This window comes from Corvus hawaiiensis, chromosome 3 (genome assembly GCF_020740725.1).
Source record: "Corvus hawaiiensis isolate bCorHaw1 chromosome 3, bCorHaw1.pri.cur, whole genome shotgun sequence".
NCBI lineage: Eukaryota > Metazoa > Chordata > Aves > Passeriformes > Corvidae > Corvus > Corvus hawaiiensis.
In genome coordinates, this window is record NC_063215.1 from 88426391 (window position 1) to 88452902 (window position 26512).

The 26512-nt window shown below is 40.1% G+C and overlaps 1 protein-coding gene across 8 annotated transcripts in view; it reads right to left on the bottom strand.

Annotated features, from left to right (window-relative positions):
- Positions 1–26512, bottom strand: part of LRFN2 (leucine rich repeat and fibronectin type III domain containing 2) — a 153725-nt gene that overhangs the window by 70818 nt on the left and 56395 nt on the right. Inside the window, exon 1 of one of the 8 annotated variants that reach the window (XM_048297859.1) lies at positions 16331–16352. The exons of the other annotated variants lie outside the window; for them this stretch is intronic. The gene's annotated coding sequence lies outside the window, so the exon portion shown is untranslated. Of the gene's footprint in view, positions 1–16330; positions 16353–26512 lie in introns of those variants that run through there. 8 annotated transcript variants of the gene reach the window in all.

Below are 26512 nucleotides of genomic sequence, written 5' to 3' on the forward strand. Positions count from 1 at the left end.
CAAAAGGCTTTTTACAAGGACAGATAAGGTCCCAAGGGAAAGGTTTGTTCAAAACAGATGTCCTGTGGCTGGGGTTTATTGGAAAATGTTTCAATATCAAGATGAAGAGCAAACAAAGTTGTGAAAAGAAGCTGATGAAAGTAGCTGCTGACTTTCAAGCACCCATAATTGAACTGGAAACAGGAAAGTGATATTGATTGAAAATCCAAAGTATAGCAGAGTGGTTCACTTTCAGACCCAGCAGACAGAAGGAAAAAAGTAAACAAGTATTCTGAAAGGTGTCCATTATTTTAGAAATGTGAATTAGATGTTAAAATGTCAATTCATTTTTCATATCCCAAAATATTATTTATAGCATAGATAAAACCTTCTAATTTCCAATAAACCATTCTGAAATTAATATTTTGTACTAAATCCTGCTCAAATTTCTCAAGCATATCATTGTATCGAAGTCATTAGGACTGTACAAATGAGTAATGGCAGCAGGAGCTGGCCTTTTATTGGCATGACTTTGAAATGGCTGCCTTACTCAAGCATGTCTATAAAACACTCTTGCCACACTATCACGTATTCCATTTACTTCCCTTTTAAGAGAGAGGGGAAAAGGTTATTCTAGAAATACTTTAGAGTAATAAAATCTTTATTGCTACAATTTTTTTGTATCTCTTACGCCTGTGAAACCAGTTGATTTAGTTATGTCCCCAGTTCTGGGAGTGATAGAAAGTCAGTGCTTATACATTTTGTACACTTCTAAATATTACTTCAGCTGGAGCGTCCACAACTGTGGGATGTGTGTGCGCACAGGTTTAAGGTCACATGATTCACAACTTGACATGAATGAAAAAACACATGCTGGGTATATCATGGCCTCACAGTCCTTCCTTCCAGTGGGACACAGCAAGTGCTTCTGGTTATGATGGCTTGCAAGGCAACAAATCTAAACAGGGATTGAATTGAAACCTGTCACTGTAGATGAAAGATTGAGAAGAAAAACCTACCAGGAACAGGGAAGAATATAAACACACGCACATATTCAGGTTTGGGATCTTTTCAAATCTACATGAGAAACACAGACATTTTCTAAACATTATTAATATATAAATATCTAATAGAATATTTGGAACAGCATCTTCTTGCATTAAATTCTAAACATGCACTCTTGTCCAGTTTATCTATTTACTGTGCAATGAGCCAGATAAATATCTCTGCCATCCCAGCTTTTTATTCATTGAAGCAATAACATACGCTATTATGGAAGAAGCACTATATTCCTTCTACTGCTCCTATCTTCCACTGCTGCTGGCACACAGATGACTAAAGAAACCAACCCCCTCCCCCCAAAACCAAAACAACAAAACCAAAAACAACCAAAATCAAAGAAACCAACAACAAAAAAAACCCTACCACCACAATGCTCAGCTATCTGAGCCACTATTTTTATAAGAAGTGAGCAAAATACTATTCTGTTTTGTTCATCAACAAACCTGTCAGTTTAATAGAGATCGCAATACCTTCTCTGGTAGTAGCACAAGAGAAACAGAGGAATCTTGGTGCAATTTTCTGAGGTTGCACTGTTAGCATTTAGAAAAATCATTGTGTAACTTTGTACTAGTTTGAAAACAAACCAGTGGGAGATCACAAGTCAGAATTATAGATTAATAAGAAAATTTTAAAAAATGCAATAGTAAAAGAACACTGAGTCAGGATACAACCTGACACCCTGTTAGTCAGGGTAGAGGTAGCAGTCCAGATGAAATGGTTCTGTTGAACCAGTGGTCCTGCTGAAGCATCTGGTCTTCAACTGAACGCCCAGCAGTGTAGCGCTTATCCTCTGGAAATCCAGTAGGTAAGAGCTGCTTGTGCTGGATTATATCCAGGTGGGAATGCTTGGCTCCTCCCCCTGGGTGGAGCATCTCACAGTGGGCTGATGTAATTCTATGAGTCATGTGGTGGGTCTTTGATTGCCCATTAAACAGAGATAGTTTCCAGAGGGAGTTATCAGGGATGAGTCATGGTAGGAGATAAGGAACACTGCCCCACCTGCTTTAACAGCTTGTGAAGATGATAATAGAATACATATTTTGGTTACATCTGACATTTCAACCTAGAACAAACTTACAAATGGAACAAATTTGCTCAGGAAGTCACAGAGAGAAAAATATATAACTCTGCGCTGCCATTTTGAGAATTGCTTTTCTTCTGTAACTTCACTTTGAAAGAGAAGCCAACATCATTTTGAATAAGACATCTGCCTTCTCAGCCAACACCAGTCTGTTGAATAGCAGAATGACAAATATCTCTGTGGTTATTTAATTATTTAGGGCATAATATGCTATTTTATTTGACAATCTGTTTGCTCTGTGGATAAACTGTAATGCTGAGTAATTTTTCCTTATGAAGGAACAAGATTATCTTCTTATTAAACAGCCTCATTGGCCCAAAAAGAACATCGCACTACAAATAGAAACAATTGCTATGAAAAGAATGAAGCAGAGATGCCTGGAAGTTACAGAAAATACAAGAGAGAACTCAGTCCTTGAAGTGACTGAGAGGAAAGAAAGCTCTGGGGACTTGGAGCAGCAGTGTTTCCTGTATGGGCAGAGCAAGTTGGCCTGCCAGGGAGATATCAAGGTGAAGATCAGCTTTCTCCTTTTGGCTGGTTGGTTTGGTTTTAACTTGAGGGGTGGGGTCTGAAGAGGCAATGTTCATGCCACTTCTTCCTGCTGGGGAGTAAGCTAGGCCAACAAGGGCAGTGACAGATATTGCCTGGCTTTCTCTCAAGATGAGGATCAAAGGGCTAACCACATCAAGGGTATTTATGGCTACGGTGAATTGTCTCACACCCCTTTTGGGGAACCTGGATGCTTGATTACCACTTTAATGTGCTTGTACACTGATACATGCAGCATGAAGAATAAACAAGAACTAGAAATCTAAGGGTGGTCACGAGGCCAAAATTCATGGTCCTTCATGTGATACACGCATGGGTGCTGAGGGAGCTGATAGATCTTGGTGCTATGCCAGTCTCCATCATTTTTGAAAAATCATGGAGAATGGGAGAGATGCATGACTGGAGGAAGGCTAATGTTAGTCCAGTCTTCAAAAAGGGCAAGAAGGAGGACCCAGAAAACTACTGGCCAGCCTCACCGCCATCCCTGGAAAGGTGATAGAACAGATCATTCTGGAGGTCATCACCAAGTATGCAGAAGAAAAGAAGGTCATCAGGAGTTGTCAGCATGAATACATGAAGGGGAAATCATGCTTGACCATTCTGATAGCCTCCTGTGATGGCGTGGCAGGATGGGTTAATGAGGGGAGACCAGTGGCTGTTGTCTACCTTGACTTCAGCAAGGCTTTTGACACTGTCCTACAACATCCTCTTAGATAAGCTCAGGAAATGTGGGTTAGGTGAATAGATAGACCTCTACTTTACATGCCTTTGGAAACTTCAAATAAATTTCTGAGTCCATGAGGCAAGGCTAAAAACACACTCAGCAACTCAACATGGAAGAAGCAACAAGATACAGACAGTATCTATGTGTATAAACTTTTGTTTCTACCACCGCTTCCTATCTGATGAGTTAGGAGGGAATTTCTTAATCTTCCTCAGCTGATGTCCATGAGGAAGCACAGCCTCTGAAGCTGCTGTGCTAGAAACAGATATGCTGTACTGTCAGCAGATTACAGGACGGGAGTTTTTTTGTTTGTCAGTTCCAAGTCCCTTCCGGCTACAAGAGGAGATGACAGCAATAACTAGGAAAGGAAGGAAGATTAATGGTGTGTATAGCACAGTAGAAATAAGAAATAATCATACTCTGCAGAAAGGAGCTTTCCAGAGGGAATGGCTCAAGACAGGAGGATGTAGGAGCCAGTAACATCTGTAACCAGTCATTTAGCCAGCCCATGCAACTGCCTGATAAACTTCATGCAAACCCCTGATAATAGTCATCTTCTGACTCAAATGCCACACAGAGCATGGGGTTCATGATCAACGTCTGGCAGGCACAGGGTCCATGTTACCAAGCAACACAACTTCTTTTGCAGACCCATATTTCTACTTTGATTCATTTCCATTTATTTTCTACAATTTATACATTAGCAATTGAAAGGAACAGGTACAATATACATCAATAAAGCATCTGTTAACTCTCCAATGTTCATTAAGATTCAGATGAGTCCTGGACACAGAGAAATTAATATTTAACTCGCATTAACTCTTTCACAAATAAAACCTTTCACAAAGAAACTTTGTTGCCTAGGGTAAGATTCAGTTCACTAGTTCTTGTGGACTGTGTAGATGCTTTGTAGAACTTTATTGTCTACATAGCATCCTACCCTTTGCTCGCAGAGATACGCATATAACATGGAGACAAGGACATTAGGAAGGGAGGTCAGATGCTGAAGGCAATAAAGGAGCTACGATAAGTGAAAATACTGTCACTTCATTGTACCAGGTGCTAACAGAACAACTTTATCAATGGGATTTGATGAAAGATGATGAAACTTACAGGAGAGCTTCTAATTCAGCATTAAGCATTACTTATCTTTCCCAGTAACCTTCTGTGAAAAAGCATAAGCTTCAGAAAGACTATATGTGGTTGCTTAGTTAGAGTTAAATAATGTTCTGGACACCTGAGTCCAAGATGGTGAATTACATGTCTGTGCCAATGAGTTCTTAGGTGCTGCTCAGCAACTTTCCTAACAAAGATTTGTGTGAGTACTCACAGTTGTTTTAACATTTTCTGGTCATTCAGCGTGATATTTGGTGATTACGTTTCTAGAAATTCCAACATCTTCTGTCTGCAACTAAGAACAATGAATCTGTGTCCTGAAACAACAAATTTCTATAAACTAAAAGGGGGAAAACTGAAAGCAAATTGTCCCAGAAGTTAAGAAATGCCTGTAGCAACTAATTGTCACTGCCATAACTCATGTCTTGAAGGGTAAAAGGAGAATAATGGAGGATGGCAATGTGGATTGGATGTGGGGCAAATACTCATGGCACCTAGTGGGAGCTGAAGGTTAGGTCCTTTTCTATACTTTTCACCTCCTACCCCTCTCTTTGGTAAAATCTAGTGATGCATCGTGTAAGGTAGAAGACAACAGAGCTCCAGAAGGGAGAGAAAAGTGTGCCCTAAATACACCTTTACTGGGCTATGTGGATAGAGGGTGAAGATGTAGTCCTGATGTTTGAGAGATCAGGAAGCACACTTGCAACAGCTTTTCAGCTCTGATCACAGGCCTAATGTCCAGAATGTGAAGAGGGACAACCATGTGACCTCACTTCCTGTGAAAACACAGCCACTCACGTAGGGTGTTGCCTCTATAACCCTAGATAAAATTTGGTTTATGGAGGAGATCTTAATGGATGGAAATTGATCATTTTTTTTTTCCTGTAGATGTAAAATCAACACTAAGGTTTGAAATACCCAGGGTCTGTGAAATTTTTACTGTTTATTTCAAAGAGCCCTCTAGTTTTCCCCTCATTGCTGACTTTGAAACAAGATGTTTGAAAATTTAAAAAAAAAGCAATCTGAAAATGTGCTAAAAATTTCCAAACAAAGTATATAACATTGCATATGTACATAGGGGAAATATTGCACCTGTGTGCTTTACATTTGCTTACAATAAACCTTCTTGAAAATGAACTCTCAGTGCAAAAATTTTTTTTGCTCTGAGTTAAATACTTATCATCTCAACACCTCATTCTCTTATTTTGCTTCTGGTGGTATCTTTGATTAAATTCTTAGATTAATTTATAGTAATGACACAGAAAACCTGGCAGCCATAATCCCTTTAGTATTTCAATATGTTTATGAGGGCTGAAGGATGTTAAATGTGGCAGTTTAAATGCTAAGCTAAGTAATCAGTTCATTAGGAATTTGCTCAGTGTGTTTGTCATGTGCAGCTGAAGCATGCAAAACCATGATAATTCACCAGGCAGTTTAATGTATGAACAAGATAAACTCCCCAAAGATTGATTGACAACCCCTGGAATTTTGTTAGCAGAGATAAGCACATTCACACCTACCACCCATGGATAACTTATCCACTTCCGGCACAGAGGAACTACAATACAAATGTATTTGGCAGTCAGGTCTGATATGCACAACTCCATCTGCAAGATCCTGACCCAGGACAGCCTCAGCCAGCAAAGCCAGGCTTCAGGGAGTTGAGAAGGAATATGGAGAGCTGCATCCCACCCATGGAAATCCTTCTGTTGAGTGCTAATGTTAAAAAACAGCCATGACCATCGATAATTTAACAAAGCTAAGAGACAAATGAATCAAATTTCACCAAAGCCCCCATGCCAGTATTTTTTCTGACTGAATTTATACCTCTAAATGTTTCTAACTCCTAAGATGTGTGGAATATAGCAATTTAGGCATAGTTCAAATCCTTGGTTATGTGTCTGATCTGATAGTCTCCAGATGCACCATACACCCCCAATATGACAAATGTCCTTGCCTAGACAGCCAGCGAAATTTGCTTAGATCAGTTACAGTTTGAAGAAAATGGCTAAAAAAGCCTGAACCACCCCAGATTCGATCGCTTCCTGAGCATCTACCTCTTTCTTTCAGTAAAGGAACATACCTCTATCACAGTAATGAATTATAGACTTTTCCTGTCAGCGCCTGAGATATCTGTGAGGATAAACCTGCAGCAGGACCTCATCCTCCAGCACTCCATTAGCATTCACTCAGTTCCTTGCTAGCATCCCATTAAATGCAGATGCAAGTCATGAAACCCTGAGTCTTTCACTGATCAAAAATCTCTCGAGGCTCTGCTTCTGCAACAAAAAATTAATGTAAGGAGAGAAAGGGGGCAGAGGAGAAACAGCACAGCAAAACCCTGCATCATGGCTCGGCATGATAACCAAACCTGTGAAGGAAGGGTGCACTGTGGGGAGAGGGAGGGGAGAAGTGATTATGTGGCAGAGAATAATCTTCCTCCCCAGTATACCTCTGGGAAGGAGGAAGCAAGAAAACATGAGAATCCCGCCAGTACACACAATGACCCTTCAGAGCACCATGGGGAACCTACTGATGAAGAGCTGCTCTCTAATGCCTCCTGCCAACTCGGTATTTGCCAAATCCTATTTGCTTCTAATCACTTACAGACAGTTGCTTGGCCTGAGTCTGCTCACTCTTTTTCTGGTGCAAAGTTGGAAATAGGCTGCAGAAGCACTCTTGGTGCTGGTGTATGTTAAAGTAGGACTGTAACTATTCTTCATGATCCACAGAGAAATAAAAATGCTGAATGACCTGCCAGGCTTGGACAAGTCCTGGAGAAGAAAGCGGGTGGCAGGGTGGGCATGTAGACCTGCATGTTATTATAAGCGTTATCCTTACAGGAAGAGAGAGTACACACTTAGGATATTCCCAGTAGGTGCTCTGGGGAAAAATGGTTAATCAGAGACACAGTTACTTTTCTGACAGCTCAGGGAAGAGAAACTGCTTACTGAAGGCTATATTGACATTCATCTTGCTCCAGTTTCTTCCATAATTCTGCCCCATGCACAGTTACCCTTTGTTATTTATTCACTGACTTTTGCAGCATACTACAGACAAGGTCTGGCTGCCTGTCGGAGGCAACCCCAGTTTTCTGAAAGATGCATTAGGACACAGCAAGCACAGAGAAGGAAGTCCTTTGCAGGTGCTAGTCACACAGACAAAGCACCAAGGAAAACTTAGCCTGGATCTGAGCAAAGTGTGCCAATCTCTGTAAGACCAGCTATTCATCATGTCCACCTTTCTTCAACTCTTAAGTTATGGCAATAAATAACGACAGGGAATTACTTTCTGACCCTCCCCTGCACACCTTCAGCAGCAGAAGACATCAGCTGAAGCACAGCAGCTGATTGCATTTCACATGCATAATGGTGGCTGTTATTATTGGCAAGAACAACAGTTGTTGCAGTTCAACAAATGTGTCTTAATCATTTTATGCTTATGTAACACACCATATACAAGTACTAATGCAATCAAGTGCACTCTAAATACTGACTGCAGAAATACTGCCTGCAGTCTCCTTTCACTCAATAAACTGTTACTGAATCTAAAGATCTGGATAAAAAGCACTCTGCAGAAAATGGGTGATTTGAGGGTACTGGTCTGATGTTTACATGTTTCATAGGTAAAGTGATCCTCAGTAACTATGGATTTAGACTCTAGTTTAAGAAAAGTGAAACAAAATTCCTCCTATGTCTCTGATCTCTTTTGTCACTGGGCCATCAGGATTACTTGCACTTATTACTGTCTTATTATTCTGAATTTAGAATCTCGTATGTAAGAGCAAATAAAGCCTGTATGCAGCAATAATCTCATTACTCTGGAGAAAAACAGAGAGGAAAAAACCAGCAGCTATGTCTGTAGATACAAAGATTTTGCTTCTCATGTTCGTAAATTAATTATGCCAGTACTCTCATTAGCACTGAAGAGAACAGCTACAGAGTGGCGTACAGCTGTACTGCTGAATTCCCTCATCCTTTCAAAAGGGTAGATTCATCTTGGCTACCTACTGAGAGAATCTTGTGGCCCCTGCTAACACCTGAGTGATCATCTGGGAGAGTGTACAAGCCAAAGCCCCTCCAGGGCCCTTTCTAGCAACTCAACAGTACGAACAACTAGATCTGGGTGCCCAGGAACCTTTCCTGGCACTCTTTAAAATCCTGAACTATAGTAACCTCAGCGTTGCTGAACCAAATTTGCTTCATCTATAATGTTTTGGATTAGGGATTGCTAGCAAACTGAAAATAAAGGTTACTTTAAAAATATATATTAGTATATAGCCATACATGTGCATCCAGTTTCCAGCTGGAATTAGATTGCTTCCTGAGAAACCATTCTTCTGCAGACCTAGAAGTAGCACTAAAAGATACACTCTTTCATCAGTGAACGTGTCGTTTCCTTTTTCCTTAATGTGAAGCAGGAGAACAACAAACTCTCACAGATGGGAAAACAAGTAGTTCCTAAAGTGTCCCTGGAAAGTCATTTCTAACTTGGAACTATCTGGGGGGCTTAACAGTCCTTACTACAGCATTTTTCACATTTACAAATTTTTGCCAGAAAAGCCTTGAAATGAAGATATCATTCATTCCTGACAAAAGGAAATATCACCTTGGCTTTTTGGTAGAAAATAGGGCACAGTTCAGGTAAAGTTTATAGAAGTGTTCCTATTGCCTGGTTCTCCTAATCAGGCTTTGGAATAGAAGAGTTTTGTTTTTCTCTATTCTTGGTTCTGACTCTTCTCTGCATGAAGCCATTTAATTGAAAAACAAGGTATTTTTCTGTGAATTCTTTGGTGACTTGGACTGAGAAAATACCACACATCCATGTGTCAGGGGGCACTTCAAGTGATTTGCAACCAAGATTTTAGATTGAAAAAACCACTGTGCATGTCCCTACTGCTACCTTGAGCACAATAAAGAACTTTTTAACCTCTGAGACTACACAAGGCAAGTCTGGTTGGTTCCCTGCCAGCAACATGAGAGGCTTGCTCAGCTCCTCTAGCTAAGCTTTGGGACAATCACTGTCTTGCCATTGGTGAGCAAGTTTCTGCAGCTGCTCTTTCAAAGGTGGAAAAGAATAAGCTGCCCTGCATTGAACACTACAGAAAACTGAGCAAATGGGAGCAGGATCAGAACTGAGACCAGCAGGCATGCCTTCTTGTCTTCTCCTTGCTCAAAGAAATGTTTAATGACATAGACAACCCCAGGGGCTGAGCCATGCTTCTCCCTAAGCTCAGGTAGGTACTGTAAGGACAGTCCAGACATCCACTGTGCTCTTGACCAGTTGTTTTTTCTAAATATTATAACGAATATTCCCAAGGTTTTAGACTATTTTTTATGACAGGAAAATGAACAATTTTATTTCCTTGCTGCTGGGATCAAACAGCCAAATAACCTGTGGTTTTATGATACAAATACACCTAAATAAATTACTGTAGGATAAGGAAGACATTCAATACAAAGAAGGTCCTCAGAGGCACTCAGCACCATGACCTTGCCACGTTAGAATTTGATAGTCAGAATTGCATTACACTCATGCCCTCTCAGCTTCTAGGGCTATTTTTACCCCTCTGCTGGGGTCTCATGGCTTTCTGTAACGGCATGTTATTGACAGATACCAGAAATAAGAAAAACAAAGATATCTTGCAATGGGGGATGTGGAGGTCCAAGAAGTGGATTATGTACAAATAAGTCTTTTTCAAAGTCTTGGGGGAGTCAGGATGTGTGTGACTGGCTTTATTTCCCTAAGAGGAAAGAAAGGCTTGGCTTTCACAAGTTTGGGAATTATGAATATAGATGTTTCTATAGCAGGAAACGCAGCACAGAAAATAGCAACATCCACAGAAATGCAGAGCAGTCCCTCAACGTTTAACCATGCATAGCAACAACACATACCATTATGACAGCCAATAAAGAATACAGTACCCAGATGAATGGGGGTATTTTAGAATTTGTATGTTAAATGTATTAACAGTACAGCCTGGACCACAGCCAGCATGTTAAGGGTCACAAAAGGGGAATTACTCTGCAGCTAATAATCACGAGGATGAACAACTTGGTGCATGGGGAATCAGATCTGGTTAGTGTCCTGATCATAAGCATTCTGGATCAAAAAAATTAGCATTTGTAAAGAAGAAAATAGAGCCTTCTGAGCAACCAGAACCTGAATTCTCCTATTTAATAAATGCTCTTAGACCTGTTTTGGTTACAAAACTGAGAGGGTACAACAGAAAAGTAAAGAAGAATTACATAAGTGACAGCTTAGCTGAATGAATCTAAACCTTTTGACTGAAGAGATGCCTGGTTTGTGAAAGGGAAACTTTATCTTGCATTGTCTTCAGCTAGCAGAAGGAAAAAGAAGCAGATGCAAGAATAGAAGAACTGTGAGAAGGGAGAAATAGTGGAAGTAACAGTAATTTAACAAAGTACTGGACAAATGAGCTGGAAAACATCCCATGTTCAAACACTGTAAGGAATAGTGTCCTGCATTCTCCTGCAGGAGTGGGCAGAGTGAAGGGCCAGAACCATTTTCTCTGCAAAACCCATCCTGAAGATGTGTCCTCTGTGCTATGTGGCACCTCACTGTTTCAGGTGGCCAATGCCAACCAAGTGTGTTGGGCTGTATGCAGTGCTGCAGGCTAGAAATCCCTCTGAGTGATGATCCTGGTTTTTCTGGTGACTGAATCTGTGACAAACCATCTGCACATCATAGGCCTCATTTTCCCCACCTGTGAAAATTAGCAAACTCTTTCAGTTGTCAAATTGTCAGTGTTAAAATCAGTCAGCAAGAGTCAGAGCATAAAACCTTAGTCCTTGGATGAATACTTTTTCACCTAGCTAATCTGTCCAATTTATCTGGAATTAGATATTTAATTATTAACTAAGATTGTAATATTTACACATTATTTTGGAAGACATCTTAATGACACCATCTTATAAGACTCAACACTGGTCTTTTTTTTTCATAAGAAGCATGACTTTTATAAACCAGAAGACAGATAAAAGTTAATCATGGTGCTAGAAGGGATTCTGCATCCCTACCTTGTGAGCAGTATTCACAAGAGAATACGAAAATGGAAGAGAGTTCTGCCGTCTGAGGTTTTGCCTGACATGGTTTGAAAATAGAGTTCAATTTTGAGATGACAATCTGGTATTCTGTATGTTGCTTTACAACCTAAACATTGCAAAGAAGCTGAAATATTAAAAGTATTTACAGAGTTAAAATAAAAGCAGTCATAATAACTAGAAATATTGAAATACAAGCAAACTTGATCATCTAGAAATTTTGGTCTTTTGATATCTTTAAAGATTAATCTGAAATGCCTTTTTCCATATTACCTGAAACTTGATTTTTCCATCATTTAAAAAAGAGACAAAACACTAATTATTGGGATAACGTCTACAGTTCTTTTTCTGCTTGACTATGAGTGCTGTACATGGCTGAGGTAGCAATTCAATTAGGAATCCAGAAAACAATGGTTTTTTACTATAGTTGCTCTTATTATGGCTCAACTTAAAAACTTCCAGGAAGATCATGATGTCAGCATTAGGGTCCATCCAAACATCCCAAACATCTAATACATTCCTCTACATTAGATGCTTCTAATCTAAATAATCAAAATACTGGGAGGAAAACAGAAATATTAGCTCACATTTTGAATGTGAAGAGCATGAAACATCAAGAGGAAACAACATGCCAAAGCTACTCAAGAACCCAGTGGCAGACTCAGGGATCAGATTTTGACTTTCTGAGAGCCTATTCAGTGCAGAAGCATCCTCGGCCTCTGTAGAGTTATGATATAAAGAAGTTATTCTGTGTGATGGAAAAGGGAAAACAGAGGCTGTGTCTGTATGCTACTCCAGATCCAGGATTAGTTTCTTACAGTAATGAGATGGCTGAGTAATTCCACGGGATTTCACCAAGGTAATCAAGTCCAGACACTCAGCATCTTACAGCCTTAAGACAGTGATGGAGCCAAAGCCTTTCCTGTTATCAATGCACATAGATAAACAGCAAGAAAGTAATTTGGAAAGTACCTTCTGCTTAGAGCTGCCACAATTCTTTCCTAAAGCATGCCCTGGCCAGAAGTGCATTTCAGACAGCAGGGGTATTAAAATCCTTCCTGGTAGGAAGTTGCCAATGATGCTGGTGTGTATATGCCCTTGGAGTGCCCAGGCTGTCAGCTGCACCAGCTGCTGCTTCATTCATTATACATGAGGAGTCACAGGCAGCGTGAAGCGCTGAAATTAATCCTGACAGAGTCATGAATAAAATGTAAATATATCTTGAGAAGGAAATATTTGCAAGAGAATTTTAAAAAAAGAGCAAGAAGGAGAGAGAGAAGAAAAGAAAGAAAGAAAGAAAGAAAGAAAGAAAGAAAGAAAGAAAGAAAGAAAGAAAGAAAGGAAACAGCAAAAAGAAAAAAAGACAAAAAAAAAAAAGGAGGAGAAAAGGGGGAAACGGATCAATTGTAGGAATGTAGAAGAATGAAGCAATACAGTCTGCAGGGTGAACACCTGGGTCTTGCCTCGGTTCATGCCAAGAGGAAGCAGGCTCCAGGACTGCTAGCACATCACAGTGTAGCAGTTGCCTGGGAATATAAACATAGCAGCTCAAAAAGCAAAGCAAACAAACAAAAAAAACCAACCAATCAAAAAACCTTCAAACAAAATAGAGTGTCCACCCCCCCCTTAAAAAAAATGCAAAAACCAAAACAACAAACCCCAAACCAACAAAAAACCAAAACCTCATATATGACTAGGGAGTTTTAAACCCAAATAAATTGTGGAACTTGCCTTGAAGGCCACAGAATAAGGCTTGCTCTGTGTGTGATTTGGCAGAAGAGGGAAAAGCTGGCATCCACTTGGCTTTTAGCCATGTCTTCCTATTGTCTCAGTGCCTAGCTAAAAAGTGTTGCCAGCTTGGTTTGGAGCTTTAAGACAAGCTATCCCCTGTCTGTTTCTGGCTGCTACCTCCTTCAAGAGGCAGTGACTGCATGAGCTAGGTTGCAACCTCCTAGGTTGTTTGCCCAGTAGAACAGACCAATTAAATCACCTTTGGTAGAACCATGTAATCCATGTGGGAGGCTGTTAGCTTCCTGAGAAGCCCAGACTACATTGCAAGCATTCACATGACTGTTCACGTTACCTGGTAGCCATCAAGTTGCTTCACCTCACCTGGCCCCAGATTATCCAGTCTCACAATGCATCAAATGATATTAATCTGCTTTACTGGGGAATGAAGAAGAATTATATGATTCTGGATACTTGATGAAACATTATTCTCCAGATGCAAAGACTGACTATAGCACTGATTTTTCCCAGCCTCCTTCTTCCCCTGTGGTTGGAAAACTGCAGGTCAGATATTGCTCTCAGCTACACCCAGGCAATTCCAACCAATTTCAGGTGCAGGCAGGACAAAAGTCTGCATATGCAGGGCTCATTCTAACATCACCACAATTTGTATATGTATGTTCATGGAGGGCACAGGGGTGGCACACAGCAGCCACTCTGGCAGCAATAGTACCTACCCAGCAGGGTGCAAGAGGGAGAAATGAAGAATCATTTTCCCAGTGGAAACTACAGTGAGAATTTTAAGCAGGGAGAATGTAATTACCTGAAATGGAATCGTACATTATACCCATCACACCATTCCACATAAAAATTTAAAGCATGATTTGCAACTGAGGAAGCTGAGGTGAATTTCTGAGTTTCATTAATTTGGTTCCTCCTTTTTAGCACAGTGCTGCTGATGAGAGGCAGATTCACCTGCATGGAGAGACAGTGCCACTTTCTCTGTTCTCTTATCTGGAGGAAGAATTCGGGAGTTGTGTTGTGCCTTTGTCTGAAAGGATCTCAGCTACAGATCTTCCATCATAGTCTTTGTACTGCTTTCACCCCACACAGCAATTTTATCTATACCTTAATGGATGCATACATGTAACTAAACCACAGTTCCTAGCTCTACATGGCACTGGATACCTCAAAATCCCTAAGGCTCTTATCCTTTCAGTTAATCCCTCCTGAGGCACAGTGACAAGTTTAAAGCCAAGAACTGAGGCTCAGAAAAACTCAGAGTAGAATTCATCTCACCTAACTTGAGAAGTCAGAAATGTAGGTGTGTGCACCTAAGCTAGGAAACAAGGTTCTTCTGTAAGAGATATTAGACAAAAAGAAGGACTTACAGGGCTGAACTGTTCTCAGTGCCTGGTTTAGGATGGAATTGATCATTCCCTGGAAATGCCTGCTTCCTTTCTTTGCCTATAAGGAAAGATTAGATAAAAGCCCTGTTTTTTATACCTATGCAGTCTAAAAAGAAATCCATAGTAGAATAGGGAACTGAAAGCACATATCCTAACTCACATACAGATTTCTTGAGTGGAGAGCCAAGACCTTATTCCTGAAATAATTACAACAAAATCTTCAAAAATATAGTCCTGCTAGTAAAATTGGCTTCAGACCTTTACAGATGTTGTGTCCCAGGAGTGAATGGGTAATTCTGTGTCATTTCCCACCCCATTTTCAAAGAAACAGTGGGACTTACAGTGTGCCTCTGCGGCAGAGGAACATTGCCTCTGAAGCTTCAGTCAACAAAGTTTGCATATTAAAAAGATAAGACTGAATCACAGAGAGCTTACATCTGACTAAACATGGGAATTGAGCAAGATTGATGAGTGCCTACAGACTTTTGTGTCACTCTAGTAGTGCCCTCATATGGCAGAGGGAATTATTTTATCTGCAATACATATCTAATTATGAAATAAACAGACACAATAACATAACAGTAACCAAAACCTTGGCATTATTTGACTGTGGCACCAATGACTAAAGAAGGAAAACTGCCTACACACATCTTCAGTATTGTCCTTGTTTGAGACAGTTTAAAGGAGAATACTTGGCAACATTTTGGAGTACCCACGACAAGCATGGAGAAGGAAAACTTAGGGGGAACAAACCTTCTAATATGCACAAGAAGGTAACTGGGAAGACACCGCCAGGCTCTTTATTGAGGAGTAGGATGGGACAACAAAAAAAAAGAAGATTTTCATAAATAAATCAGGAGATGTTCAAGTCAGATACAACAGAAGACTTTTTCACAATGAGGACAGTCAAGCACTGAAGCAAGGTCCATCTTTGGAATTTTTCAAGACCTGACTAGATAAAGCTCTGATTAAGCTGATGCAAACTAACAGATGACTCCATTTTAAGCAGGAGGTTGGTCTAAAGACCTCCTGAGTTCCAAGTTCCCTTCCAAACCATATTATTCTGTGATATTGTTTATGGATTGCTTCCCATCTGCTAACAAAGCATGTAAAGACTAAATAAATGTAGTTCTTATTGAAACTTCATGTGGAATAGAGATCTACCAGAGTGGCCTTCTCAGTTCTCTGTGTGATGTATGAAAGGACAATGGAGAGTAGAAATTCACGTTATGTTTTGCAGTTTCTAGATCCTTAGGCAGTCCAAAGTTTTTCAACCAGAGTAATGAAGACTAGCTTGAGAAATCTCTGCAGCACATGAGAGACCAAAGAGGTGGCTGCTGTCATGATGAGGATAATGGCTGTGAGTTTTTGTCCCCAGCACCTCAAGCTGCAGACAGCACAGTTTATAACAGAGGCATCTGCCCCTAACTTTCCACACAGAAAGCTAGCAGTTTACTGTGAAACAGCTTAGTCACCTTTACAAAGTGCTTTCAATAAAAGCACTTTACTTTCCCCCTACGGAACAATGCCCTATCTTGCAGTAAATACTAAAAGTCCACCAAAACAAAATAGTAATGAATTCCCTGAACATCCAGAATTTTAATTATTTTGGACCTACCCAGATATTGTGGGCTCCAAAAGTCACACAAGGTTTTCTTTGGTGACTTTTCCTCTAGTTCACAATGGTCCCTGAAGGAAAGGAAATAATCTTTAGTTATTCTTATGTGTATCACTTTGCTGTCATGGGAATTTACAGGAATCACTTGGCTGAAACAAGTTATGCCAGCATTTGATAGGGAGCTGGATTCCTCAACCCCAGTGTCACTGAGCCTGAGACCATGGGGTCTTTCACTCTTGCCAAGCCCAAACAAGCACAGACTTATCTTGTACCTGCAAAACAGCTACAAAAAGCTTTGAATCCATTACTCTCTAGAGATGGCTCTGCCTTCCTACTCCTTCCAGTTTCATTAAGCCTCTTTATACTGAGGTTTAAATCACTTGACTGGCCAGCAGGACTTCTGCAGGAAGTACAGAAGGCCCACTCACACTTCTTGGGTTTTTTTTTTTACCTGTTATAATTGGAAAAAAAGAGATCTACATTGTACTCTTTCTCAAGTTGTTCTTCTCTGCTTAAAAGAGGAGGAAAGTTCCTATAGCAGAGAAAACACTGCAAACCCGAAGGACAAGTCATAAAGCCATTGAAATGGAAAATTAGCAAGCAGTATAAACAGCCTCTTTGGAGGAAAATAGGTCTTCCCTGCTATAGTGAGCATGAAAAAACAATAAATGATCATGTCAATAAGGAAAACACTTGCTAGGGAAGGTCTTCCCTCTTCAATTACAAAGCTTCCATTCAGAGGCAGTGGTGCACAGACAGAGAACTAACCTTGCTAGGCTCTTTGGATGCATTAATCTCCTATGAGATATATTGCTACCTTCTTTCCACCCCCAAAATTATGGGTAAGGTATCTTGTGTAATGATAAATATTTGATCCTGAGAGGTACAATAGTAGGAAATCTGATTTTACTTTTTCAAGACCACATAAAAGAGACTTGGAAGAGCAGGAGCTCTGTCTTGTCAACTTCTGTCTAAGATGCAGGGTGTCAACCAAGTTTGAAAACATGTCAACTCTTCAAACCACATTTCTTAGGAGCACCTGAAGTTCTTAAATTATTCAACTTTGGATAAGTGATCTGCCCATCTTAGAAGAGGTCTTAGAGTTCATACTTAAGCAATGCTCAACTGAACGAGATCAGCACATTAAAAAAATGGTTTAGCCTCTGTCACATTTCTTCATATTCCCAAATGGTACAAACTGGCAGAATTACTCTGGAGTTAGGCTTGTTACACTTGAAATGACTGCAACTTTCAGCTTTTGGGAAAAAAACCTTAATTTTTTTTCTTCCTTGATTTTTGATTGTCAAGAATTAATATTTTTTTCAGAAAAAAATTACACAGAAAAGAAATTATTTCATTGGCTAAAAAGATTGCATTTTGAATTTCCTTTTTCTGACCAAAAAAAAAAAAAAAAAGTGGGAAAACTGAAATGTTTTAAAAGTCAGTGAATACTATCCATACAAGGGAATATTGTGAACAAATATCTCCAAAATAAAACAAAAGCACTAGGACTAAGTTTCACAAAAACCAAGCTAGATGTCAAGAACCTGGAAACTGTCTATTGTAAGGAGAGACTGAGAAGAAAAGAATGAAGAAATAATATTCAAGAAATCCTATGGATGATGATGGAATGAGCCAATAATATAATGCCATATACAATCTTAATTTGTTTATTTTAGAAACTCTTTCAACCCAGCCAAATGCACAGCAGTATGCTCAGCAATGTGGGCCATCCATACACAGGAAAACAAAGAAACAAAAACCTCCCACATCCTGGGAAACATCAGCTCATAAATAAGCCTCTGGACTGTGTCGGATAAGAAACTCAGATTGGATCTCCTAAAATGGTTCATGTTGTTGAAGAATTGTGGGTAGTGCTGTTTGACCCCTGTTTATTAAAGGAAAATGATGGAATTTAGAAATTTTAAAAAATTAAATTTTTTTCTTCTCATTCAGACTCATTTCAATCTGCATTTCTGGGCAATTAGGCATTCTAGATCTCCTTACCGGGATATAGCATTATGTCATTAATTTTTTAGCTACATCAGTGAGTTTCATTTTTCAAAATGGCCCTGCTTTTAGTGAAGTCTAATGCTGTACTTAGGATTGATTCTATTTAACTTTGTGAAGGAAGTATAAATACTTTTGGCATTCTTCCCCATCAGCTTCTACCATCTCAGTAAATACTGAGAGAATTAGATACAATGCTCTTGTCAAGATTTAAGCTTAATGTGAAACAATTGTAGCTGGTGATTAATACAAGATTGACACTTTCTCTTTATGCCATCTGCAACCTATGCTAGGGTAGACTCCTACTTCCTTTATCTATCCATAAAATATATTCTCTTTTTTTTTTTTTTTCAGTGAAAGAAATCTGGGGTTCATGTATCTGACAGTTCCACTTGAGCAATGATAGATACAATTTACACAGTCTGAAATATTATCAGCTGAGGGTGAAAAGTGTTAATTAACTATAAATTCTGGGAGAGAAACCCTTTTGGATTCTTTAGAAGCCTTGAGTGGATGGCCACAGGTTAGCTCCCATAAAACAGAGTTCCTCATCACCATCATCACCATCATTGTCTGAATTTCTTCAAAAGGAAGAATAAGTACATGGAATATAAGATATTTCTGAAGATAATAATGAAAAATACAGCTTGTGAGACAGAGCATGAGGTCAGGCTTAAGGCTGTAATGAAAAGAGGCAATTTTCTCTGCTCATTACATGTCTTTCATGAAAGGGGCTTTATTCTCTGTTCCCATTTTTCTATTTATTTTTTCTCTCCACTTAGAATGATTCTTAGTATGGAAAGTGAAAATGCAAAACTTAATAATCCACAGCATTTTCTGGATCAGTGCAATGGCCTTTTCCACTGAATTTTTCCAGGGCTGAAATAGCTTGACTAGTCCCCCAGCTATTAATTTCCCTCCCCCACCCACAGAGCTTTACTGGGGTCTCAGAATTCCACCTATCTCCTTCTACTCTGCTCTTAGAAAGCAAATTTTCCTCAGAGAACTTAACTAGGTTACTGCAATGCCTCATCTGTCTTCTAATGTTTCAGGAGACCAGCTCAGTAGTCAGCAAAAATGAAGTACCATGCAATTAAATAAGGCTGTAACCACTCTATAGCTCAAAGAGATATGGCTATTCTCATGCAATTATATAAACTGGGTTTAATTGAGCCAGACTGATTTATAGTCACAGAAAGAATGGGAAAAAAGGTGTCCAGTTTCCTTTCCACCTCATGAGCACTGTCTGGAGTAGCTGGGATACTTGTCTGACTGAAAAAAGGACATGGGTTTTTATGTAGTTGTAGGTCTGACAAAGCCTATAAACATCCAGAAATCCTGGACTAACAGTGACTGCATACTCAGGTTGATCAGCAAAGTCATCATAACAGATGCACAGCCCCTAAATTCAACAAGAAATCTCATACTTGAAATATACCGTATTTCAATGATACTACCCTCATCCTGATGCATTTTGAAGAACTGAATAACTGATGAGTTGGACATTGCCTTCAGCCACAAAGAATGGTCCTCTGACCTGCCTTAGCAGCCCTAGAATGTAGTTTCACTCACCATGGAGGTAAGAACATAACTTTGGGGTAAATTCTGCAATTTCAGCACTTATTCTTCCACTCTAATTGGGATCAGATGTGAGAGCTTGTTCACACTTGAACACTACTTGAGGAACATACACCCATTCCTAAACACAGCAACTTGGATCATAAATGACATCATAAACTTGACAAAGACAGCCAAATATTGCATTTTTTTACTTTCCAGAAGATGGTGAGAATTTGAAGGCAGAAGAATTACTTCAGTGGTTACATATCATTCCTTAGGTTCTCTGTGTAAGGAGAGAACTGCTTGTTAAATCTGTATATTTATTTATTAATAAAGCAACTTACACGAGCCTGAAATTGCTTCAGAGAAGTAGAGCTTAACAGATACATTATTTTCTTTGATGTAATCAGAATTTTGTTTTACATATTTATCAGAGACTTTTTGCTGGAGCTGAAGTTCAGTATCTTTTTCTTCCTTCACTGCAACTCAGTAGATACCACAACAACCTCAACTATAACTGAGACACATCTAGGGCAGCATTTTTCCTGCACTAAAACATACTTATTACTAAATATTCAAAGGTAAGGGACAGAAATCCTGGGTTGAGTGTGTTTTCTCTCATTAAGTGGGTTGGTTGCCTCAGCCTCCACACAATCTGTCCCCTAGAAGGGCCAAGCAGATGAAATTGTGGTTGTCTTGAGGGCTTGGACATAGCTGTCAGAGGGAGAGCTGTGCGGTATCATTGGTGCCTCTCTCATGCTCCAAGGCTTCCAAGTTGGAGTGTTAGTTAAGTGAGATTCAGAACTCAAAGTCCTCCCCCTGCATGAAGTTTGGGGGGAGTGGAGCAATGAGGGAAGGAAGCGCAGGGATGCTAGTAAAACACAAATCCTTGACCCATCCCAGGCTGTTCTTAGCAAGACAGCTATCAGCAGGTCCAGCTCTCTGGTACAAGGCAGGTTACTGGTCTGAGGTACTGCTGAGAGCTGCTGCTCCTTCCCATTAGTGCATGTAACCCTGTCAGGTCAGCCCCTCAGGGGGAGGTTGTGTGGGTTTGCCGCTGAATCATGAACTGGGTTCAAACCTGCTGCAGGTGGGGCAGTAGGAGGTTGGTCCCTCAAGGCAGGGAGCCATTGGGCTCTGCTGATCACCTTCATATTGTTCACATGGGAAGCATGAAGAACAGAGTTCAAAAGTCCCTAAATTACTTGGCTTATTGCAAGACATGGCATTTTCACTACTGCAGATGCTTCGACGCCCTCCTTTCACAGCCTGGAATAGCTCCTGCCTTGAGTCCAGCAGAGGCTGACATGAAGATGTCCATAGTACTGATCTCATGATGTACTTTAACTTGAAGGGAAATGGAGATAAGGCAGAAATAAATCTTAATCCATGTTGTGTCTGTCTAACTGCAGGTCTTACAGAACATTTACGTGTTGCTGCTTTCTCGGTGTGTGGAACCATGCACATTTACTCAGAGAGCACAGAAACTCTGTCTGTTTTGAGCACTAGTCCTTAACTAATAGTTTATCACTAGGGAGTTCTCTGTGCAATGAGAACACAGATGAGATGACGCTGGCAGTGACGCTGCTGTCGCTCTATAAATGTATATCTCTGTGACTTAGCTCAGGATGTAGCCCATTGTACTCAAAGACACACAAATAAAGATGCATATGCACAAATTAGTAAGTGATCCAGGCATTCCTTGGGGAATTTAATCTAAGTCTTACACATCATATAACTGAGATGGGAAGCAGATGCGTAATAATAGATCTGTATTGTAATACCATCTGCTCAGACCAAATCCCCATAACAAACTGTGTCTGTCCGCATGTCATGCATTTCTGCAGTTTCAGCCTTTCCGAGGCTCCTTCTCCAGGTTGAAAGAATAAACCCCTGTCATGTACAGCCAAATCAAAGCATTAGGCCACCGGCCATCTGTTGTTTATTTGTGAGGTTATCTTATTTCTGCTGAGCCTCAGCATCCTGGCAGACAGTGTAAACTCAACTTCTCTCTGTTCTCATAGCAAGACATTAAAGATGTCCTGTTACATCAATTCAGCCAAAATATCTAAATGAAGAAGGGAAATCTCAACGGTGCTTTTATAATACAGACTTTTTATTTCAGTCAGACTAAAACAATTGATTATTTTTAAAATATCCTTATTGAGTCATAATGACTGTGAAAGGCATGATCCCCTCAGTTCTCAAAACAGCAGACAGGCTCTTTCATATCCTGCACAAACACACAGTACTTCAAACTGCTTAGAAATGTGTTTTCCTTTCTCCTGCTAATAAGAAAGGTTTAATGACAGAGGGTTTGATCACAGCATTTCACCCTTACCTGTTTGGGAGAGGGTAAGCAGCTGTACAGATCAAGGGTTGTGGAGGTCTGTAGGTACTCATAATGTACACTGGGGAGCAAATACTCCTGAGAGCTGGTTCTGAACAACACATTGTACCCAACACCCACAACTGGCCAGCTAAGCTTAACCATTAACACCATCCTCTGTACAGTCATGAAGTTGATGGCCTCACATTTGCATTAGAAAATGATGCACTGCAGGCATTCAAGCTGGTCCTTCTGTTAGCTGAAGAAGGTAGGATGCTCCTTGGTTTCTGCGAAATCATTTAATGGCAAGAATCTCCATAGCCCTAGGTTAGTTTGCTGATCAACAACTAGGAAGCAATTGGGATTAATAAGAATCAGGTTTTTATAGGTATCTTCTATATTATCACTGCAGGGATTAAAAATGTTTATAGTAGAAGAGATTCTTTTTTCTTTTTTTTTAATTTCCCACAGATCAAAACAAGTATATGTCTTGTTGTTTCTTTCTACTCATGCACCTAAATAAGCAGTATCACTCTAGCCACTATTAATAAAGCACTAGAAAATTTTCAGTGACAAGAACTCAAGGCGGATGCTAAGGCTTGGCCCTCAAATTGCTACTCCTGAGCATTTCTCTGCTGACACTACTCTTTGTGGAAGGGACTCCTCTGTGCTGTACATAGACCAGTTGCTCCAGTCAGCCCCACAGAATTCAGTGTAATGGGGCTGATTTATAACACTGCCAGACTTAGGCCATCTCCATTTCCTCTGTTTTCACTCCTTCCCTGCCCTCCACCGTTAGCAAGTTCGAAGCATGGGGATGCGGAGAGTGCAAGCATGAGGCCAGGTGTGCTGAGCAGCACTGCTGCAGCCCCAGGGTAAGCAGCTAATGCCAGCAACTCCCGACTGCTTAAACAAGATCATCAGTACCAAAAAGAGTTTTCCCCATCAAACAGCTTCTGCTGCTACAAAATGCTAACTACCCACTAAGAAACCACTTCAACTGCTCTCCAGAGCTCTTAGTGCAAGGTCTAGCTTGTCAGGCACAGACCTGGTCTGCATATCTCCATCAAGCCCTTTGAGGCATGCATCCCTTTCTTGGGTCCACTGCAAAACCATCCCCATCCCTCTCTCTCTGAATCCATTGGAAAAGAAGTGCAAAGCACCATTTTCAAACACTTTTGACAGCATAGTTATTCAGCATGTGTCTGACTGTCTAGGGTGAAGGTTTTCTTGATGATTGGCAGATAATTCACAGACATCTCTGTGGCCCATGGCTGTTGTTCTTAACTGAGGTGAGCCTGTTTTGCAGTGCTAACCTGGTAAACTAACACTTTCCTCATGTTAGCAGAAGAATGGAGCTGTCCTATCAGGAGGACAGGCTGTATGGTCAGTTGTGGTTGTTACGAAAAGCAAAGCTGGAGTTTGGGGATGGGAAAGGAGCTCACATCCATTCTTGACCTGGTGCCTTTAATGGGTTCTAAAGCTAGCAGCTTCCTTAGCAATGTGTGGCTATGAAATGAAAGTCCATGGTTAACCCACAAATCACAACGTGGCAGTCACCATAACCCTGGATCTTGGTTCTTGCTGTTCAGCAGCTCATTGGATTGTCCTCCCTGCCTCTGTTGCAGAGCTGTCATTCCCAGACACTGAAAGTGGATTTGACCATATCATAAATATCCAATAACTACTATCCAAAAAGTAAATTGTTCATCGTGAAAGTTAAGCCCTAGAAAGAACACTACTTTGGGCATTGTAACTAAGAGTAGAAAATCCTCTATGACACAGGAAATTTTTCTCAAAAACCTGCAGAAAAGCTATCTCACCCATTCCCTCTTGCCTTTTACTGCCCTGTATTCTAATAGTGTTGCACAATGAGGATTGGAGGTTTCTGTAACTTTTGCAGCAGGGAACAAGGCAAATCAGGAGCAGTTCTGACACGTTGCCAGGAGTGGCTGCATGGCATGCCCTTTGCTTGGGAGCACAGTGTTTGCATCTCGTGATGTGATAGCAGTGTCAAAATGTTGTGGCACTACAAATTGCTCTGCTCTCCTTACACATATTTTTATTATAGAGATGCCTTCACCTTTGCTGCCTGGTAAAATTGGATAGGAATCCCTCAAGTTGCCGAGAAAATGAAGGAAACGAAAGTAAAAGTGCTTCACTGAGGTTAGAGAAACTACACAAAAATGAGTAAGTGCAAGAAAGCCTGACATGGAGTCAAAAGTCACTTCTGTAGAAGACTGCTGAACATTTAGCATAGTGACTGTATAGAGAAAGTTGATTGCAGGAGGTAAATCACAGTAAACATAAAACAATATACTCTAAGTCAAGGTTATTTTAATTTTGTGTCCATGTGACCAAAATTTTTTGACTTATTTGTAGTTAGATTTTATCTGAAAAAGGTTAATAATAAATCCAGTAACAAAAGCATCTGTGAAGATTTGGTAGTCAAGCAGCAATAAATAAAACAATTTTTTTAAGACCTAATGTTATTGTTTTGCATCCAAGAACAGAATAGAGTAAATATGGCTTTTGTTGAAACAATAGCAGAAGCAAAGCTATGAAAACAGGAAATCATCTCTAAACTGCATGCCTCTCATTTCAGCTCTTTTGATTATGTGAAGCACAAAGCTTTTCTCATTCACAAATATCACAGCAACTTTATTTTGTAACTGCACTGCTCTTTTTTTTTTTTTAAAGAAAACCATCTGACTTCTAAAGGATGATATGAGACTCAATAATACAGCAGGAATGCACCTATTTTCTTTGCCCATTTACTCGAGTATCTTCTTGTTTAAATTATGCCACTTCCTGATTTTTTTTTCTCTAGCAGAAGCAAACCATGTATGTAGTAAATACAAAGAAGATCATTTTTCTGCACATTAAAGCACTAATGTCCTAATTCTGAGTGGGTTTTGTCAGCGACTGAAGCACGGACCCAGACCGACAGGGAACCTGAATCATTTATTCAAAGGAGTGAGTTGGTTTTCTACACTTTTCTAAGGGACAGCATTTCCTTATATGGTGTGACCTAGCCCGTGTTGCCACATCAGCAGCACGCTTTCTCAATGTCCTTCTATGGGATGATCACTCGCTGTTCACCTGTCCGTCAGCTCCCGGCAGGCTCCTCTCCATAGGCGTCTGCCCTGTGACACCTCCTGCCCCCAGGGTCCAGTGGAGGCAAGCCTCTGTGTGCCACCATGTGCTCCTTTGTGCTGCCATGTGCCTCTGCAGGCAGGTTTTACAGCTCACAACCCAATTATACCTTATAATTCCCCATAATTCCCCCTTTTTTGTTTTATACAAATAAGAATTATGACAGTGATTGAACAGATAGAACTTTGAGGAACAATCTAAAGTTGTCTAATTACCATCACTCAAGAGTCTGCAGTGGCTCGGAGGTCCTGTTTCACCGTGAGAATTTGGAAAGTTTCCTAGGCAAGACTTTCAAGTTTACTTTGAAAGAGGGTCCAGCTTTTTTAAGATGAAATTACCAAGTCAAAATGACTTGATTATATTTTTAGAGCAGAAACACCTGGGTCTGATGGTATAATCTCCAGTCAGCCAGGGCTAGGGCTTGGCCAGAGCCTTAAGCCTTGACTGAGAGGGTTTCCCTAAAATACTTATACAGTTGCTTAAAAACTTTATTAATATCATTCTGAATGCGATTGAAAAATTAAAAACATATAAACTTCTTTCCAGTCCTTTGCGGGGGGCACGCTCCATTCCTGCACGCCCCCTTTTCTGTTCTAACAATATGTAACACGAACATCTTTCAACTTACTAAATTCAGGAAAATGTGTAACATAACATGCAGTTTTCTTACTATGAACAGTAAAATAATACATCTAATACAACAATAAAGGTGCACCAAGTAAAGATAAGCAAGGTAATATCATTAACTGCTTAAATACTTCATTGTTTCACAGAATATATATAAATCTAGGTCTTGGAAAATTACAGTTATATTAACATGAACTCTCTAAGAGGTTTTAAAAGGTAACAAGCTTAATTCTTGCTTAAAAAAATAGCTTACAAATTGTAATTATTATCTATCACAAAAAGCAATTAGAACAATGCAGGGGGGTCACAAGGTGGTGTGGTAAAAAAGCAGTCTTTGAGATCCTATGGACTAGCTGCAGGAATGACATACTTAGCTTGCAGCCATTCTCGCACAAGCTGGTGCTAAATGCTGAATGCTGCAGCCCCACCTCCCCCCACCCCTGAGGAAGGGGCCATGGGTCCACTTAGTCCTTTTTTCTAGCACAGTATCAGCTCCTGAG